We start from the raw sequence: 16878 nt of genomic DNA, 5'->3' as shown, positions 1-16878 counted from the left end.
GGAAAATCTCTTTACTTCCTGGCCTGACAAAACACGTTGGATTCCATTCTGCAGAGCACATTCCATTTAAACTAGTTCCAGGTTGTGCGGTCTGCACCCCATTTTTTTAAGTCCTAAAATAATGCTGCATCTGAAGTCACATTCCAGAGATCTATTCTTTCACCAAAAGCATAAAGAGTAAGTTGCCTGTCTTAAAATTGTCTCTCTGGTGGTGAGAAGGTGAAGGAAGAAGCCCAAACACCTGTGCCCAGGTGAGCTCGCCTCGCCCACGAGCACACCCCCGCCCTTCTGCCTCGTCTGGAAATGGCACGACTGGGAGGAACATGGTGATGTGGGTCTGGCCACGAACCCCAATAATTTGGCTGGTTTCACTGTCAGAGTAGGTCTCTCCTCCCCTTCTCTACAGCTTTACCCCAAAATACTGTTTTACAACAAAAATAGCTCACTTGTCTCAACACCCCCATAATGAACAGACAGGCGCTATGTAAATAAAATATACAGAAGTTATTTGTGACCAGAAAAAAAAAAAAAACCCAAAACCTCAAAAATCATCTAACTGAAAATAAGAAGAGCACAGGATCAGGGTTTCTAGATCTGGACACTTGTTGTCACATCGATTTTCTACGAAGCCGAGCTTTGCTCCTGGGGTTATCATCATGGTGGTAAGAATCCTACTGCTCACTCCACAGCAGGCAGTGCCAAGGACAGTTCCCTTACCGGATGGGAACACTTACTAACTGCACTTTGTGGGGAGAAGCTGAGGCACAGAGAAGGTACTTGTTTTCGTCATGATCACACAGCTTGTGAACGTGGGAACTGGGATAGTTCAGAACTGGGATAGGAAGCTAGGCAGCCCAAGGCCACGGACCACGCACTTACCTGCCACGCTGTGTGGATATTCATTAGTACTTCATGAGCCAGAAACTGCACTGGACATTTTAAAGACATACTCACCTAATGTGTGCACTCGCTACAACCTCCTAAGGTGGATACTTCAACCCCAATTTACAGATGGGGCAAATGAGGAATAATGGGATTTTGGGTGAGCACCAAGGAGAACCTGAGAGTATCTGGTCTTACGGGGCAGTTTAGCACCATCATGAAAAACACAGGTTGTGAAAACAGACTGACTGGGTTTAACTATTTTTCCACATTTACTACCTACTGATCTTTTCCAGGCTTCAACTTCCTCATCTGAACTGTGTGGGTTATAATAGCACCTCTCTCCTAGGGATTAAATGAGGTAATGCATAGTAGATGATGAGCACATATTCTAAAGCATACTGATTACAGGTGATGAGCCCATGCTCTACAGCAGACCCCACACCAGGTGATGGGCACAAGCTCTACAGCAGACCCCACACCAGGTGAGGAGCCCATGCTCTACAGCAGACCCCACACCAGGCGATGGGCACATACTCTTACTATATACTCTGTACCAGATCATGAGCACCTAACCTATACCATACTCACCACCTGGTAACTCTACAGAATACACTGTACCAGGTGATGTGATAGGTTTGGAAATGGAAAAAAAGATGGTACCCTGCCCTTGCAGAGCATGGTCTAGTGAGGAAGAAAGATTTTGACATAAGTGTATCATTGCATTGAATACCATAAAGAAAGACTCAGAGCACTGTGAGGGTCTATGGCAGGGTAACGTATACTAGCCTGGAGGATCAGCAAAGGCTTTCCTGAGGAAGTGACACATGAGCAGAGACTAGACAGCCGGGCAGGAGTTAATGAGAATAAGAAGTGCAGGAGCTTTCCCTGTGGGGGTCAGAACCAGCACAGCTCCTTGCAGCCAGGGAGCTCTGCAGAGGACACTTTGGGACATCAGGGTAACCACTCCCCTGGGGGGTGGAGGCAAAGGGCATGCAAGCTGTGTTGAGGATTTTTCTCCTCATCTACAAATGTGGGAAATGACTCATGTTTTAAGCAAGTTGTAATTGTTTCCCTGCACAGAATGGAAGGGATGAAAGAACAAAGGGCTTAGATAGCCCAGTGAAAAATGAGACTAAATTGGAGAGACATTCTGGATAATTGTTGTTACCAAAGCCCACAGAACTTTGGGTAGAGCTTATATTTAGCTGAAAACCACCTAATGACAAGAAAAATACTAAGGGGCTTCCTTTCCCATTCATCCCTCTCTTCGGAGCTTCAAACATGGATTTCATGTCTATCTGAAGGTCAGTCTGTAATGTCTAAGCTCTACCAGTCATGGTAGCTCCACTTGTCACCTTAATGAGCTGCGTTGTGCCTGATTTAGTTTACAGCTATGAAGTGTTCATTTTTCCTCTTGGAGTTTCCCGTTTTGGCTGCCTTTAGTTGCTGCTTACAGGATATACATGCTCGCTATGATTGCCCTTTCTTTTCTCAAACACCTGTTGTTAACAGCCCCAGGCATGGTGGATGTCTTCACTTCCCACCACTGCCACTGGCCTGGGCACAGGCTGTCAGACAGACGCCGGGGAGAAAAAAAACCTTCCACACCATAATGACTTCCATTTTCTCATCTTCCCTTCATTAATCACTTATTCTGCCTTTCAGAAAACACGTGTTTGTTGACCCCAACAGAGAAATAACTTCATAAGCTTTAATATATATATTCTAAAGGTTTCTCTCCACACACCTCCCCTGAAATCATTCTCCACATTGATTCCCCATCCAGCAACCTCCTCCACAGACATTTCCAGAACAAATGAATACACACAGCCTTTTTTTTCCTTTTCTTTTTTTTTTTTTTTGGCCTAGACAGAGCACAGAACCCTAAAATAGAAGAAAATATATTCAATACAGAACGTCAAATCCAAGATATATAACTTATAATGTAAGGCTGGACACTAAATGGAGAAGTAATTTTGCCATAAGCAGAAATGATGAATATCTTTCCCAAATGGAAAGGCCCCGACAGCGAGACTATAAAAATCACATTACTATTGTTACATATTCATGTGACTAGAAATGCATCAATAAATAGACATGCGAGAGGCCATAGATTCTGTACATATGGAGACCATATGCCTCAGGTTTTCTGGGAAAGAAATATTATGTCCTGTGTACCCATATGTACAGTCATCCTGGCTGGCCATGTGTCCCAAATTTTGGCTGGAAAAAACATGGCCACCATGGCTTTCTTACACAGTTACTGCAAACCCCAAGCAATGGAAGGAGTGATGTGCGTGGCCACAGTTGCTCTGGCAGGGGGTTACTGACAGAAAGCGAGGCATCAGAAGCAACTCTAGGGTAGAAGGTGAAAAGATAGAGTCTCTCATAATTATTGCAGGATGCAGAAGAGCCAAGAGTATATTTTATAAACTCTTCAACTATAGCAGTACAGAAAAGAAACAATTAGAAGCAGTCATAGGCATTTTGCAGGAAAATGTTTAGTAACATGCATTTTCAAATACATATGCACTGGAGGGAAGACTCACCCTGGCACTGTGGGATTAGCAGTTAAAGAAGAGAACTAGCTGGAGCATTAGAAGTGCATGAAGATTTTCACGGCTGAACACAGAGCTGGGGGTGGGGGCGGTGGAGCATAGGCAGCATGAGGTCACAGACAGGCAATTCCAGCCAAGGGGGGGCATTTCCCTGGTTGGTTACTCTGGAGATGGAAGATGGCTCATGAAGGCCAGAATTATTGTTGGCTTATCTGAATATGATTTGTTTGATACCATGTAGAGTTATGCTTAAATTAACCATTTTGTAAAGTACAGATGATTCTTCCTGGATAATACCTTTGTAAGGAATTGTAGTTAAGATTTAGCATCTGGAGTTATATTCTGTGGCTTCGAGACCCAGTTTGCACGGTCAGACTGTTACTTGAGTGCTTTAAGTTTTAGTTTTTTCATCCGTAAAATGAAACATAATTCTAGCAGCTGCCTGTGCCCGGACCCTGCCGCCAGCTCCTGGGGACAATCTCTCAGCCCCCCTGTGGATCTACTGCCTCATCAAAGTGTCTTTGTTTCCCTGGGAGGCAGGGGCAGTTTCTTGGCAGGGTCTGGCACAAGGCAGTCTGACAGTGTGATTTAAGGAGAGGGCTTTGTCTCATTGATATTGGCTCAACCTTGAAGGGCTGGAGACTCAGAGCAGCAACATGGGCTGTTGGTCAGGCCTATGTGATCAAGCCCAGTAAAAACTCCACTGACACCCCAGCCGAGGGCAGCTTCCCTGGTTGGCAATATCCTGTGCACACTGCCGTCGTTCCTTACTGGGAGAGGCCGGCGTGGTCTGTGAGAAGACCAGAGGCTCTGCATTTGGGACTTGCCTGGACTCGCCCATTATGCCTCCTCCCTTTCTCTGGACTAAACCAGAACCATAAGTGTAACAGATTTCAGTGAGTCTGTGAACCTAGAGGACCCTCCTGACTACACCCAAAGCTGCAATCAGAATCAGAAGGGACTGGTCCCCAACTTTACACCATCCCCTTCATTTGTTGTGAGGATTAAGTGAGACAGGCCATACGAAGTGCTGAGGATGGTGCCTGCCACCCAGTAGTGCGTAACCATTTCTGGGTTTGTTTTGTTGTTCTTCTCTAAATCCTGGACTGGGCAATGTGCACGCATTATTCAAGAAAGCTGTCTTCTCGAGGCCAGACCTACGTAGCACATCTGATTCTGATCCCCATTCTCCCCAAACAGACCTATTCCAGGAGCCCCCCAACACCACAAAGAAGAGAGCCTTACCGTTCCCCTACACTTTCAACCATGACCCACTTGGATTTTTGGGTATTGGCATTCCTTATAAGATTTCTCTTGAAGAAAGCATTCCAGAGGTAAAAATTACTATAAGAACCATTCTTCTAAGTGACAGACTCCTGCCCAGAGTTGACCAACGTGATTTTGAACAACCAAATTCTGTAATCTAGTGCTGATGTGTATAGAGGAAAAGACCTTTCAAGAACGGAGACCTTTCATAAACAACCAGATAGGATTTTATGTCCCATAGCTTAAACTGCTTTTGAGGGAAATAAGCCAATGCCGGTACGTGAATCTGGCTCCAGATCCAAAACACCTTGCTGCAATTGGATGATGACCCAAGGATTGGAGGACAGCCTAAACTACCCTGATGGTCTGGACAGCCTGTCTCTCCTGCCAATTCCCTGTAGAGAGTACAAATGCATTTTAATGTGAAAGTAGTGAAATGAAATGTCGCCATGAAATCTGCTTAATCACCAAACCCAGGACATTACAGACCAAATAAAAAATTACTTTATTACCCTCCCTCCCAAGTCCTCGATGATCAAGAATCACACACACACACATACACACACCACCCACCATGTCTGTGATAAAAAGCACAGTGTGAGGTGCCTTTTGGCACAGGTTCTTTAGCATCATCAGGAAACTTCAGGTGGGGGGTAATCCATGCATCATTCTAGGCAGAGACTTTTCTTACTGCAAATTCAGGATGTGCTATAAAAATCCCTCTGACCGGAGCTGACCCAGCTGACCTATAGACAGCTCCCACCAGATATAGCATTTTGCAGTTGTCTTCAGAAAAACACGTAAGTGCCGCAGGAAGGGCACAGCTGTGGGAAGTTTTAGCTGGATCAAAAGAAATGCTAGTGGTGAAACCTCTGCAATGAGGGGGAAAATGTTTCATAAAGACTAGGCTTTGAACAATTTCAGGTAGAAAAAACTGCTACGTCTGTAATCAGAATACCAGCCACAAGCAAAAAACTCTGTAGTTAATTATTTTTGAGAAATGCCCCATTGCGCATCATCCTCTTGGAAGGCCATGATGCATGCAGAGTCCAAAATCCTATGTGTGAGTTTTTGGGTCCAACCATGGACAATTCCAAAGGTTTTACCCGGCAGACCTCACAGGGGAGGGGTGTCAATGCACTGGCAGGAGTCCCTGGCGGGAGTCACCTGTCAAGGACTCTGCCCCCAAGGCCAGCCAAGCTCATGTGTGCATCTGCATTCCTAACCCAGGTCCCTCCTTTCAGAGCCTCTTTATTGGGGCCTTTAAGAGAAGCCATCAACATCTGGGAGACCTCCTGCTAGGGGGTCAGGAGAGGAAGACTCAAAGACACTTTTTCTACCAGACTCAGCCATGAGGACCCTTCTACTCTCAGTGTTCCCCCTCCTCTCCCCAGCAGGTCCAAGTCCTCAAAACTGCCAAGGCCTTTGTTTGAGTCTCCTCAGCAATGAGATCTGATGGATCTGAACCCCACATCTGTGCTGACCCACCGGACCCTTTGCCAGTGTGCTGTTCCACGGGGGAAATGGAGCAGGAACAAGTCGCACCATCTCTGGTTTGGTGTCTTGCTTGGGCCATTGCAGTAAGTGAGTAGAGGCTGGACTGTTACTTTCATTTTGGCTTGTTGTCTTAATTAGCTGGCAGCTCAGCTCTCTCCAACTCTGCTGAGCCCCTGGTACTGCATATTACAGTATTAGAGGCTCTAAGAAATCCCATAGTAAAGAAATATATCTAACTGGGCATTTTACGAGCCTATTTGTATGGAGAACTTTTGTTATATGGCACCTACCAATAACATTCTTTGTGAAATGTGTAATTTTAATATATACTCAAAGATAAGTAAATGACTATCCCATGAATTGCTGCAGACCAGCATAGGCCACATAGAGACACCCAGAACAACGAACAAAAATACATATCAAAACAGTAACTGTCTAACACACCCCTGGCTATGTAGTTTATAAGTAATTCAATTTGAAAGGATGAGTTTCAACACCAGGACACACTAAAGTTAACTATCCTTGTATATTACTATAATCAGCTCTATCCTTGAGTATATCATTAAAAAACTATATGGTTAATTACAAAGTATGGATTAATGCTCGTTGACAAATGCTTGAGTGGTTTGTCTAAAGCCCTGAATCAAAATATCCCTTTAGATTCTAGAGTAGATCTAAAAAGTTCTAGGGTAACTAGTAGTGTAGTTGGTGATCAGGTCAGATAACCAGGCCAGCTGCCCCATACTGAATGCAGAGTCATCGGAAACTCTTTCCAGTGGATATGCTTCTCCTTTCAATTATACATTGAAGCCCTAAGAGGAAACCGATAATAAGCAACAAGATGAGCCACCCTCTGACACTCAGGCCAGTGTCCACCAACCGACTCCTGAGTGCTCACTGCTGTGAGAAGTGCGGGAAGTGTTTTAAGTGTAAGTGGCAGACCGTCTCAGGACAGAATGTGAAGTCCTAGTGCATACAGAGCATTCGTACATGAGATTCAAAACACATGAACAGGAAGAAGACCATAAAGTGCCAAGTGAATGGCCCAGACACGAGTTGGAGTTCAAGAAGACAGATGTCATCATGAACTGGAACATGTTTCAAAAACAGTTTTGTGCCTTCAAGTCTCCGGAGAGTGGGAACCCCAGGAGATCACAGCAGGAGGACATCCATGTATTTAGCCCTGAAACTCCTCAAAATCAACATCCCAGTATGGCGCAACAGAAAGTGGTGCTGGGGAGAATCACCATCTTTCAGAAAACATCCAGATGCCAGGTCCCGACACCACAGAGCTGAGAGCAATAGGAATAGGTGGAAAGCGCATCATTAAAATGACAGCATAAGAGATTTAGTAGCAACCACATAAAATGCAAGATAAAAGTTTATTGAGACTATTAAACTTCATGGTGAGAAGGGAAAAGGAGCTGGAATGAGAGTTTATAAGAAGGGAAGTGAAGGAAGGCACATGTGCTCACTGGCTAAGACGGGGCTGACGGAGGAATGCTGACAAAGTCTCCCTCTTCCATGTTGGAATATGAAGTAACTGGTGATTTATTAAAGAATGATGTGGCGTAATGAGTAAGCACGGTATTCGGGCTAGCTACAATTTACAGTGGACAACCTGCTAACTTTGGTATCCAGTACCTGTGGAGGGTCCACCCCAGACAGGGTGGGTGGTGGGTGTTGACACAGGAGAGAAGGTGTGTGCATAAAAATGTTTTTACAGAACACTCCTGCTATAATCTTTGCTGAATTGGTAATTCCTCTTAGTTTATGAAATTCCTCAGAACACAAGGTTCCTGTTGGTCACAGACATAAGCGTGTTCTCCAAAGCATTCTCTACAATTAAGTTACATTACAAATGCAAATACTCCTGGGAAGCCAGAGAATAAAATGTGCTCAGTCCACAAATTCGGTGATGTCAGCCCCAGCTTTAGTCCTCAAAATGCTGAGGACGGTTGGGACTTCTCTCCACCTGCTCCTTTCTAATACAAGTCAGTGCTCTCCCCCACCTCCTTCCCAGGAATTTGGGGGACAATGCCACAGCAGTAGCTATGAAGGGTTTGAGTTCCTCAGAGAAATTTTTTGCAGTCAAGGAAAAGACAAAAACACTCCTCAATATCCTTTCAGTGTAATGAACACCCTGAGCAGCAGTGAATTGATTTGAGAGCGTGTTTGCGTATTTGTGCACCCCAGCAAGGGCGTCTGGCCCTCAGCAGGCACTTCCGACAGCCTGAAATGGCAGGGTTACCCCCTACGGAATCCTGGCACTCACAGTTTCCCAGAAAGCTCAACTGTAGACTCCTGAGCAGATACTGACTAACAAGACTTTGCCACACCTATCGGAGGGTTGCCTCTTTCGAACACAGGGCTGCCCTGGGAGGCAGCATAATGGGCTGCAGAGGAAGGCTGAATTGGATTTGAATCCCAGTGCTGACACTTAGTAAATATCCAAGCTTGGGAAATTTACTTCAAGCTCCCCACTAGAGTAGACACAAAACATGTTTTTCAGAGTTGTTCTGAACACGAAATGAGATATTCATTTCATGAATGAGAACATTCATTCATATTCCTTGAACCCTGTTTATTGAGTACCTCCCACATGACAGGAGTGATTTTAGACACTGGAGATGCACAGGGGCTCAAGGTTGGAGTTAATCTGGAACCTCCGCTCCCCTGGACTTCTGTCTCTGTGTTGGGGGTCTCCTGCAGGAGGACACTCTGGGCCTATCCCTGATCCCTCCCTCGTTTTCCTCCAACAGGGACCAGGCAGCTTACCTGGTGTATGAGCTAGAAAGGAGAAGCTGCCCTGGGCTCAGGGTTTTGTCTCTGTGCTCCTGGGGAAAACTCAGTACCTATAGGGGAGCTACAGGGACGAGCCTACAGATGGGGAGCAAATGAATCGGGAGGGGTCCCACATTCTCCACTTGCACTGGATCTGTTAAATGCCGATATTTGATCCGTCTGCTTGGGAAGAAGTATGATGGATTATCATGTTCAAAACCCCAACCTAGGTTGGGTCTCCATACCCACAGAAAGCTGGCCTCAGCACGAGTAACAAATAGACCCAAATTTCAGAAAGTGAGGAAGAAAATAAGCAAGCAAGAGGTGAAATGAACATGAATGTTTCAGATGGCGAGAAGTCCCATGATGAAAATAAAACCAGGACAGAGAGCGATGGGGATAAGGGTTACCATTTTAGACGAGAACAAAGGACCTGCCCCACAGAGGCGCTGGTCCAGTATAGGTCTCACTGGGTGAAATCCAAGCGTCTGCCTGTCCACATCCTTTCTGGATTCTCTTGGGGAGAATCTGCATTCCTGTCTTCCCTAGCCTCCAGAGGCCACCCACACTCCTTGGCTCGTGGCCCCTTCTTCCATCTTCAAGAAGCCAGTAGCAGCGGGTTGAGTCCTTCTCAGGCTGCATCATCCTGACCTCTTCCGCCTCCCTTTCCCACTTCGAAGGACCCTCGTGGTTACACTGGTCTCACCCAGATAATCCAGGATGATGTCATCTCAAAAGCCTTACCCTAATCACATCAGCAAAATCCCTTTGGCCATGTAAAATAACATAGTCACAGGTCCCTGGACTTAGGACATGGACATTTTGAGGGGACAATTCTCCCTATCACTCATGGCCCTGTGGAACTTCACGTTCATGGGAAATCTGCTACCCAATGTCTCCAGGCCAGCGCGGCCCAGCTGATGTTTCTTTAACCTTGTTGTTACCACAAGAGGAGGCCTGGCCCTTTGGTAGCAGTGTCACTGCCAGAGGAGGGCATGCGTGGGTTTCCTCTTAGGAACAGCAGGGAGAGTGGTGGTGCTTGTTGAACTCTTAGGGGTTATCTCACATTTTTGGATTCTAATTAACATTCATGACTGAAACTTGCATGGTTAATTCATTACATAAAATATTTACTCCTTGAGGTTCTCTTTTTACTTTGTCATTATGCATAAACTATGCTATTGCAGATGTCTTAGTAAATCAGTCATAATTCTGTAGGTTGAGCCAGAGTAACAACCGTCACCCCCTCTGTGGCCCTGGCAGTAGGCACTGGAGCACTTATGTTATACAGTTGTGTCAGCCCTGCTCTCTCTAACTTCACAATCAACAAATGAAGTTTCCAGACTGAAAATAATCATTATTTGGCCCCAAAAGTCAGTGATGGGACTAACAAAGCACAAATAAATCAAGTCCATGTTTTGACTGGGACTCTGAAATGAGGGGGGAGAAATACCCAGATGGTCTTAGCTAAGGCGAAAGCCTCCACTGAACCAGAAAAGCTAGGGGTTCTTATCCCTTCAGAGACTGTGCTTTTGTATGTGAATGTGGCCATCAGGGTAAGCCAAGAAGTCCAGCACAAAGTTGAGAACACAAGGATGCAGTCAGAGCCTTTGGGCAGCAGAAGGGCTGTGAGTGAGCTGGGAAGTGAGCCCCGAGCAAGGCTGGTCAGGGGGCAGGGGCAGAGGACATGAGGCAGAGGAGGGGTGAAGAGCCAGGAGACCAAGGCGGACCACTTCCTCTGACACTTTGAGTAATGTAAAGGACATTCAAACTGGGCCCTCAGAGGAGAGGAGTGTGTTCAGCTCCCAGATACCATCCACTAACTTTGGTTAATTTAACTTTTTCACAATCCTATATTACAATTACTGGTATGGAGTGTGAGCACCTCCCTGTCTGTCCCATATTCCCTGAGGGCTGGAAAGGGAAGTGCCACCCAGGTGGTATTTTCATAAGTAAGAGTCTGTTCTGCTCTAGACCTTTGAAATAGAGTCATGGAACATGCTACAAGGAGCAGGTAGAGGTCTCACCTGGGCAACTGCCCAGGGTACAGTCAGACCAACAACTATGCTGAGAATTACAACAGGGCCCTGGTGAGGCTGCACTACCCACTACTTCCAGACAGCATGAGTGCACCTTGCCAGCCACTGAGGATTTGGCCACCCAGCTCCCCGGGCTCCTTGATGTGGAACCTGCCTGTGTGGAGCACACCTCTCTTCTCCAGCACCTCCTGCCACAGAAGTATCTTGTCAAAGGATACACAGGAGGATCTGAAGACAGCCTCCAGTTCACCAAAGAACAGAGCAAGGTAGTGAGACAAAACCTTGTGGTCTTCTTTCAAACATATTGTTACCACTCAACTGTGTCAAAAGCTAGACATCCTCCCCCTGTCCGTGTGTGTGCAGTAAAATAGGAATTGTCCCTGTCAGCCTGCCCCTATCTCGCTTCAGCAAGAACTGAGGGCCGGTATGCTGGATTTCACTGTTTGGATGCCTACTGGATTAGAAAACCTCTAAGGCAAGGTTTACGAAACCACCACAGGTGGCTGGTGCCATCAGACCAGCCCACGGATGGTTCCTTCTGGCTCATGCAGCCACTCCGACTCAATAGTAGCAGCTGGGTTTGCCTATATAACAAAATAATAATTACAAAAATAGCAAAAAAAAATTAAGAAATCAGCCACTACTAAAAAGTATTGTGTGTGTGTGTGTGTGTGTGTGTGTGTGTGTGTGTGTGTGTGTGTGTGTGTGTGTGGTGGGTTCTGAAGCTTGATGCACTCAAACTTGACACACCCAACAGGTTGAGGTAATGCCCCAGATGCCCAGGAAGGAGATCAAATGCCATACAGAGAGCGTGGTCCCTGCCTTCAGGGGCTTCCACACCTCCCACCTCACCAACTGAATAATATTCTATTCATTAATGAGATGAGATGACTATAAATTCACATTCATCCAACATTCAACTGGTAAATATACCAACAACATGCTTATTAAAATTATTTGTCTCCATTTGTGTCAGGATGCATTAAAATTGTATTAATCTCCCCAGTATTATTTTTCAGAATCTATCCTAAGAAAGGACATGTCATTGCTACCAAGACACAGACCATTTCTTGCCCCCTTAATGCTGCCCCATCCCACAGAATGTACACTTGTTCTCCAAGACCCAGAGTGGATCTCCCTCTTCTCTGAAGCCTTCTCAGACCAGCCAGATAGCCTTTCCTCTGAACTGTGACAACATGGATTCTGGAGTATGTCCTAGCCTTCCTTTCATGTGATTAGATCTTGCCATGCCTCGGGGAGTATAAACTTCTCAGTGGCAAGAAGAAAACATATCCAACCATAGAACCTACCATAACATTTTACCAAGAACAGCTGCTATGAACTGAATGTTTGTCCCCCCCAAAATCTATATGTTGAAGCCCTACCCCCCTCAATGTGGTGATATTAGGAGACAGGACCTCTGAGAGGGGATGGGATTGTTACACTTATTAGAAGAAACCAAACAGCTTCTCTCCCACTCCTGGCCTCCATGCACCACCCCTGCACCCAGGGGCCATGGGAGGCCACAGCAAGAAGGCAACCATGTGCAAGGCAGGAAGAGGGCCCTCACCAGAGCCCAGCCACACTGGCACCTCATCTCAACTTCCAGACTCTCAAACAGTGAGCAATTCCTGATGCTTAAGCCACACAGCCTATGGTATTTTGTCATAGCAGCCCAAGCCGACTAAGAGAGTAGAGCTCAAAGTATAGTTGTTAGTTAACCAAATTAAGAGGAATCTACGGCCATTAGCAGCTGTATATGATTACTAGCAATACCAGGATGGAACAGGAGAGACTGGAGTTCAATATTAGGTCTGCAATTCACCAGTGTGACCTAGGCAAGTGAACCCCTTAATTCCATATCTACATAAAGCAAATAATAACATGTATGTAAGGGTAGCTTCAAAGATCACATAGATACATTTTTGAAGAGGCTACTAGTTACCTAATCAATATGTATTCTCCTTACTGGCAAAATTCCAATTTTGTTCACTATAACAAGACACTCAGTTCTAGCTAGTGAGACATAAGCAGAGGTTTGGTAGGTATTTCTGGTATTTCCCTCCACCTCCTCCCGAGAGAAGTAAGAAGCAAAGTCGTTAGCTCAGGGTGAATAGTGGGACAAGGCGTCAGAGGTTTGAGGAGAAAGTGGGGCTCTGAGGGAAAGCCGTATGTTGAGCGTGGTAACACACACAGGCAGGGGTCTGGAACTTTAGTGACCTCACAGAGCCGACATACCAGGTGTGAGCAGTGAACTTCTAGACTTCTTGTTCATGCGAGAAAAACGTGGAACTCTCATTTAACCCTTAACTTTCCATTGCACGTAGCCCAGTGAAACACCTAACTTACACCACCATGAAGTTTTCAGTACAGAGCCCACGTGTGCCCCATCCGGAACAGTAAGTGCTTCATAAATGTTTGGTTGTGGGGGTCTTTAATACGGTCAACATTGGCTGCTCTGGAAAAGCAGCATTATCACGGTTCTAAACAAAGGCAAATCACTTAATGAAAATGTGATGGGTCTGAGAATTTACCCTAATTAAAAGCAATAAGCTAACCTGTTACTATTTAGTGCAAGCTGACAAAGACACAGGACTCCTGGTCGAAGACGAAGGACTTTATTGTTCTCGGCTAGAGCAGTAACCGGAGCTTCCTGTTCTCATCAGTTCCCCATCCCCCACGTCCCATACAGATGACAGCTGGCCTAGACAAATCCTGCAAATAGTGTCTGCTTTACAGGGAGGAAACCCAAGGCCCAGTACTTCTTGAACAAACAGCAAACACTCCAACAAGCTGCAAACAAGCCAGTCACGCATCCTCTGGGGAGGAAGCACTGAACTTCACCTCCTAGATGACTAGCTCTAGAAATGGAGACAGATAAGTCTTGCAGCCTGGCACACTCAGCAAGAATGTGCAGAACACTCGGGGCTCTTGGCCAACTGCCTCCTCCAACACTCTCTCAAAAGTAAATTATTTTAATATTATCACATTAGATATTCCAGAAACCTCTAGATATTGAGGCATGTCCAGCCAAACTGCAATTATGGGGTTTGTTTAGTGAACTAAGCTCAGAAGTGCAGCAATGTTAGGATATTGGCAAAAGATTTACATTTCTTCAAGACGCTGTCGGAGTTATCACCAACTATCTTGCTGCTCACTGACGCCTAGAACCAGCTCTACTCCTGACTTTGAATTATCTGTACCATTCACTAAGCTGTATTACAGCCAAATGCTTGCCTTTCTGAAAAAACTAAGGCACTTTGCTGAGTCAGGACATGCCAAATGTGTCATTCAATGCCCATGAGGTGCAACTTGTTTCTGGTTGTTTATTAATATTTTTAAGAAAAGTACAAAATGCTAAATGAAATTAGAGCCAATATAAAATGTCAGTAAGGCTTGGAAATAAAACACACTGTCGGTTTTCAAACTTAGAGCCAAGCCCAGTAGAATTCAGAGTGCTGACTCATAAGAGAAATCCTATGGTTTTTTTCCCTTAATTTATTTCTGTTTTATTTAATTTCAAGTTAGATAACATAATGTATTATTAATTTGGAGGTAGAATTTAGTGATTCATCAGTTGCACATAACACCCAGTGCTCGTTATACCACGTGCTCTCCTTAATGCCCATCCCCCAGTTACCCCATCCCTCCACCGACCTCCCCTCCAGCAACCCTCACTTTGTTTCCTATGGTTAAGGGTCTCTTAGGGTTTGCCTCCCTCTCTGTTTTTATCCTATTTTTCCCTCCCTTCCCCTATGTTCATCTGTTTTGTTTATTAAATTACACATATGAGTGAAGTCATATGGTATTTGTCTTTCTCTAACTTATTTCACTTAGCATAGTATCCTCTAGTTCCATGCACAGTGCTGCAAATGGCAAAATTTCATTGTTTTTGATGGCTGAGTAGTATTCCATTGTGTGTGTGTGTGTGTGTGTGTGTGTGTGTATACATACCACATTTTACATATATACACACACACATACACACACCACATCTTCTTTATCCATTCATGACAATGGACACTTGGGCTCTTTCCATAATTTGGCTATTATGGACATTGCTGCTATAAACAGGTGCAGGTGCAGGTGCAGGTGCCCCTTCTGATCCCTACATTTGTATCGTTGGGGTAAATACCTAGTGGTACAATTGCTAGGTTGTAGGGTAGCTCTATTTTTAACTTTTGAGGAACCTCCATACGGTTTTCCAGAGTGGTTGCACCAGCTTGCATTCCCACCAACAGTGTAGGAGGGTGCCCCTTTCTCCACATCCTCGCCAACATCTGTTGTTTCTTGAATTGTTCCTCAATTGTCACCATTTTGAATGGTGTTGCTGCCTGTTCTCCTCTAGGATTTTGATGGATTCCTATCTCACATTTAGGTCTTTCATCCATTTTGAATTTATTTTTGTGTATGCTGTAAGAAAGTGGTCCAGTTTCATTCTTCTGCATGTGGCTAATTTTCCCAACACCATTTGTTGAAGAGACTGTCTTTTTTCCATCGGATATTCTTTCCTGTTTTGTTGAAGATTAGTTGACCATATTGTTGAGGGTCCATTTCTGGGTTCAATATTTAAGAATATTTCCCAAGGGTACCTGGGTGGCTCAGATGCTTAAGCGTCTGCCTTCGGCTCAGGTCATGATCCCAGGGTCCTGGGATCGAGTCCCGCATCGGGCTCCCTGCTCCTTGGGAGCCTGCTTCTCCCTCTGCTTCTCTCTCTCTCTCTCTCTCTCTCTCTCTCTCTCCCTCTCTCTCCGTCTCTCATGAATAAATAAATAAAATCTTTAAAAAAAAAAAAGAATATTTCCCAAGCCCTATGGAAAAGATTGAGCCGTTCTCATAGATAGAGATAAATGAGCCATGATGAAGCTCTGTCTTCCACTCTTGAACATACTTTGTACATGAAAAATAAGTTATCTTGTTTATGACTAGCATAAAGATGTAAAAATGTGTGGTAACATATAAAATGAAAAGAAAATAGCAATTTGGAGCAAGATTTAAAGGAATACCATCACAGAAATACAGTGGTGGGTGGTTGAGCCAGAGTTCAACCAGAAACAAAAGCAGGAGGATGTTAATAACAAAGAATCGACTTACACACTTACGGAGACCAGCTGAGAAGCCTGAAGCCCATAGGACAGGCAGTCGGGAAGGGAAATCACAAACAGGCTGGATCTCATGAGCATGAGCTGAAGCTTTTAGTCCACCAGCAGACAGGTGGCAAGGAAACATCAGGGCAGGCTGGAAGCCCACAAGCACACCCTGAGCCTGGAATCTTCGACTCCAGGAAGAACCTAGCTCCTCTATAAAGGACTTCCATCTGAGTAGGTCAGCCCACCCAGGATAATCTCCCTTTTGATGAACTCAAAGCTAATTGATGAAAGACTCTAACTACACCTGCAAACCCCTTCACAGCAGCACCAAGTAGCATTTGACTGATTAGCTGGAAGAAGGCATGAGTGTGCTACAAAAGAGCCGCAGCCTCCCTCACAGTCCACGCTAACTGGAAACACACTAGATCAGCAATTCTGGGGTGTGCTGTTCAGCTCAGCCAAGCGGACACGCCTCAGCTCCATCACAGCATGGAAGGCACAGGCTGAAATCCCAGCTCTGCACTACCTGGGTGGATTTGGAAGCTACTTGGCTTCAGACAGTTCATCCATAAACTGGCATAATGACACAAGGCTTTCAGAGTTGTTTGTGAGGATTAGAGTTATTTTATGAATAACTTTATCTCAGTGTATGGGTAACCATCAAAAATGCTCCATAAGGCATCACTAATATTGCGTGTGTGTGTGTGTGTGTGTGTGTGTGTATGCGCACAACTGCCTGTGATTCTAAAAAAGTATCTC

The sequence above is a fragment of the Eumetopias jubatus genome, unplaced genomic scaffold (genome assembly GCF_037043125.1).
Source record: "Eumetopias jubatus isolate StellerSeaLion01/CBP00866 unplaced genomic scaffold, mEumJub1_p1.0 scaffold_16, whole genome shotgun sequence".
Lineage (NCBI taxonomy): Eukaryota > Metazoa > Chordata > Mammalia > Carnivora > Otariidae > Eumetopias > Eumetopias jubatus.
Note: the sequence above shows the minus strand (reverse complement) of the source record.